We start from the raw sequence: 4882 nt of genomic DNA on the forward strand, positions 1-4882 counted from the left end.
GACAGAGAGAGAGATAGAGCACAAGCAGGGGCTGTGGCAGGCAGAAGGGCAGAGGGAGAAGCAGACTCCCTGCTGAACAGGGAGCCAGACGCGGGGCTCCATGCCAGGATCCTGGGATCATGACCTGAGCTGAAGGCCGCCGCTTAACCGACTGCGCCACCCAGGCGCCCCAGTAATTTAGTTTTTATAATTAATTACATGCAATATAAGCGCATTAAACCCACCAATTAAGAGACAGACATTGACAGAATGGATAATTAATTATGATCCAACTAGATGCTGTATACAACAAGCTCACTTTAGATTCAAAGACATAACTAGGATGAAAATAAAAGGATAGAAAATGTATTACATGCGAACAGTAACTGAAAGAGAGCTGAATTGGCTATATTAACATAAAGGCACATTCCACATAAACAGAAAAACTACTCAAGATAAAAAAAGGACATTATGTATGTACAAAACATATATGTACAAAGCAGTCAATTCATTTAGAAGATATAACAGTTATAAACATATGCAATTAAATTCCAGAGTATAAAGATATATGAAGTGAACACTGACAGAACTGAAGGGAGAAATAAGTATACAATAGTATTGGAGACTTTAATATACCGCTTTCAATAATAAAACCACCAGGCAGTGGTGGGGTCGTGCGCCTGAGCCAGTCGCCAGGCATGCAGGGCCCGTGCCAACAGTATCGCGCGGCAGGGTGCAAGCCGGCTGCTGCCGCCCTTGCCACCGCCCTCGCAGGGGCGGGACGCCTGTGCGCCTGTGGTGTGAGGCTTGGGAAGGAGCACGGAGACAGTTTGTGGTGCCACCTCGCAGTAGTCTGCCTTCGCTTCCCAGCGCCCAGCAACGTTCGAGTTCTCTGACTACTATGGAAAGAGAAAAGAGACACCAGGAGCATTTTCTTTAAATCGTTGTTTGACTTCACAGAGTTACTGTGGCCTTTGGAACTGGTATGACAGATACAGAGCATCTCGCAAAATAACTGCAACTGCTTACCTTGACCCGAACTTGAATCACACACTGAATTCGAGTACCAACACTCACGGGGGTATTGGAGTGGAACGTTCTCTTGGGGCAATGGAGCAACTGTTGAAGGTCTTTTATTATTTTGCAAACAGCAGTGAGTCAGCCACTTGGGCCAGTATTATCAGGCATGGAGATGCTAATGACATCAGGGGCATTATTCAGAAGACAGTGGACAGTCAGAAACTAAAGCACATGGCCTGCCATGGATTTCGCCTCAGTCACCTGTGGTCAGAGGAGGTTCACTTGCTCCACTTGGATATGGTTGTCTCCAGTGTTAGGGAGAAGTATGAACCTGCACATCCACCAGAGGAGTGGAAATAAGATTACGTACCTACTTTGGTGTAACTCACACTTGTTTTGCATATTAAATCACACACAAGAGGATAAATGTCTTTGCTTAATTTTCATACTGATTATAATTATGACTCCTGTATAAATAAAATTGGCTGGTAATGATTAACCAGTGAGCTCTTCTAAATAAATAAATAAAAACAACTAGGCAGGAATCAACATAGAAAAAAAAGACTTGAACAATACTAATTAATGTTGAGCCAATTAGCCCTAATAGACATCTACAGAACACACCACTCAACAGCAACAGAATGTACATTCTCCTCAAGTGAACATGGAACATTCTCCAGGACAGACATTATGTTAGACCATGAAACAAACCTCAAAAAATTCCAAAGTATAGAAACAATTCAATGCAGTTCTTTGGTCACCAAAGGATGACATTAGAAATCAATAACAGAAAAATAAATTTGGAAAGCTCATAAATATGTGGAAATCAAACACACTTGAATACCCAATGACTCAAAGAAAAAATAAAAAGAAATAAGAAAATATTTTGAGATAAATGAAAATGAAGACACAACATACCAAAAGTTATGAGATGCAGCTAAAGCAGTACTTAGATGGAAATTTATATTTGTTAATGCTAATATTAATAAAGAAGAAAGATGTAAAACTAGTAATTTAACCTTTCACATTAGGACACTGGAGAAAGAAGAGCAAACTGAACATAATACAGCCAAAAAAGAAGGAAATAATAAAGTATGCAATGAAAATTAATGAAATAAAATATAAAGAAAACAACAAAGAAGACGAATGAAAGCAAAAGCTGGTTCTTTGAAAAGATTAACAAAATTGACAAACTTTTAGATAGATTGGTCAAGAAGGAAGAGATAAAATTGAAACTACTAGAATTGGATATAAAAGTTGGGGCATAAAAATTCATAAAAATAAAAAGGATTATAAAGGAATACTGTGAACAATTATATGCTAATAAATTAGATAATTTACATGGAATGAACAAATTCCTGGGAGACATGAACTATAGAAATTACTCTAGAAGAAAGACAACCTGAATAGACATATATAATAAGTGAAGAAAAAGAATTAGTAAAAAAGAAATACTACCCACAAACAGAACCCCAGGTACAAATGACTTCAGAACTGAATTCTACCAAATATTTAAAGGATAATCAATACTTCACAAACTCTTACAAAAAACGTGAAAAGAGAACAGTTCTCAAATAATTTAATAAGGAGAGTATTGGCCTGATATCAAAACCAGACAATGACATCACAAGGAAACTACAGATCAACAATTCTTATGAATATGAATGTAAAATTTAACCACAAAATAGAAACAGAATCTAGCAAATTAAAAAAGAGTTATACACCCTTACCAAGTGGGATTTATCTCAAGAATGCAAGGCTGGTTTAAAACCCCCAAATTAATTAATGTAATATATTATAAAAACAGAATAATAAATAAAAACCACATGATTATGTCCCTAGACACAGGAAAAAAATATTTGACAAAATTCAAGATTCCTCATGATATAAAAAAAAATATTCAACAAACTAGGAATGGAAGGGAAAAAATTCCTCAGCCTGATAAAGCTTTCATGAAAAACCCAGAACTAAAACACTAATGATGAAATATTAGATGTGTTCCCGATGTTTTTTTCTTAGTACTGCTATGCAACATTGCATCAGAGGTTTCCAGGGTGACTAGGCAAGAAAAAGAGAGGTATCCTTGGAACTGGATTGGAAAGGAAGAAACAAAACTATATCAACAGATAATATGAACTTCTGTATAGAAAATCCTAAGGAATCCACTAACTATTAGAATTAATAATGACTCCAGCAAAATTGAAGGACATAAAAAAAGGGGGGGTAATCAGAAGGGGGAATGAAGCATGAGAGACTATGGACTCTGAGAAACAAACTGAGGGCTTCAGAGGGGGCGGTGGGGGAATGGGATAGGCTGGTGATGGGTAGTAAGGAGGGCACGTATTGCATCGTGCACTGGGTGTTATACGCAACTAATGAATCATCGAACTTTATATCAAAAAAATAAAAATAAAAAATTTAAAAAAAGAATAAAATATGAAAATTAATTGTCCTTTCACACACTTGCAATGAACAATCTAAAACAAAATTAAGAATACAATTCCATTTACAATAGCACCTCCAAATTGAAAGTGAGCAAGTGGAAAAACATCTATCATGTTAATGGACATCAAAAGAAATTTGGAGTAGCCATACTTATATCAGACAAACTGGATTCTAAACCAAACACTGTAAGAAGAGATGAAGGGCACTATATCATAATAAAAGGATCTATCCAAAAAGAAGGTCTAACAACTGTAAATATTTATGTTCCAATTTGGAAACAGCCAAATATATATATCAATTAATAACAAACTTAAAGAAACTCATTGATAATAATACAATAATAGAAGGGGACGTTAACACCCCACTCACAGCAATGGACAGATCATCTAAGCAGAAGATCAATAAGGAAACATTGGCTTTGAATGACACTGGACCAGATGGACTTAACAGATATATTCAGAGCATTTCATCCTAAAGCAGAAGAATACACATTCTTTTCAAGTGCACACAGATCATTCTCCAGAACAGATCAATACTGGGTCACAAATCAGGCCTCAACCTACAAAAAGACTGAGATCATACCATGCATATTTTTAGATCACAAATTTGAAGTCAACCACAAGAAAAAAATTGGAAAGACCACAAATACATGGACTTAAAGAACATCCTACCAAAGAATGAATGGGCTGACCAGGAAATTAAAGAAGAAAAATTTAAAAAATACATAGGCAAACAAAAATGAAAACACAACAGTCCAGGGATGCCTGGATGGCTCAGTCGATTAAGCATCTGCCTTTGCTCAGGTCATGATCCCAGGGTCCTGGGATCGATTCCCACATCAGGATCTTTGCTCAGCGGATAACCTGCTTCTCCCTCTGCCTGTCACTCCCCCTGCTTGTGCCCTCTCTCTGTCTTTGACAAATAAATAAAATCTTAAAAAAAAAAAGAAAACACAACAGTCCAAAACTTTGGGACACGGCAAAGGTGGTCAAAAGAGGGATTTATATAGCAATACAGGCCTTCCTCAAGAAGCAAGAAAGGTCTCAAATACACAACCTAACCTTACACCTAAAGGAGCTGGAAAAAGGACAGCAAATAATACCTAAAACCTGCAGAAGAAGGCAAATAACTAAGATCAGAGCAGAAATGATATAGAAATTTAAAAAAACAGAACAGATAAATAAAACTAGGGGCTGGTTCTTTGAAAGAATAAGATTGATTACCCCCCTAGCCAGACTTATCAAAAAGAAAAGAGAAAGGACCCAAATAAATAAAATCATGAATGAAAGAGTAGAGATACAACCAACACTGCAGAAATACAAACAATTATAAGAGAAAGTTATGAGCAGTTACATGCCAACAAATTAGGCAATCCAGAAGAAACAGAAAATTCCCAGGAACATATAAACTAACAAAACTGAAACAGGAAAAAATAGAA

At 36.6% G+C, this 4882-nt stretch overlaps 1 pseudogene; it reads left to right on the forward strand.

Annotated features, from left to right (window-relative positions):
- Nucleotides 1–677: 677 nt before the first annotated feature.
- LOC123787044 (focal adhesion kinase 1 pseudogene) lies at nt 678–1359 on the forward strand (annotated as a pseudogene).
- Nucleotides 1360–4882: the final 3523 nt, after the last annotated feature.

The sequence above is a fragment of the Ursus americanus genome, chromosome X (assembly GCF_024610735.1).
Source record: "Ursus americanus isolate L20-20 chromosome X, mUrsAme1.1.p, whole genome shotgun sequence".
In the NCBI taxonomy this organism is placed as follows: Eukaryota; Metazoa; Chordata; class Mammalia; order Carnivora; family Ursidae; genus Ursus; species Ursus americanus.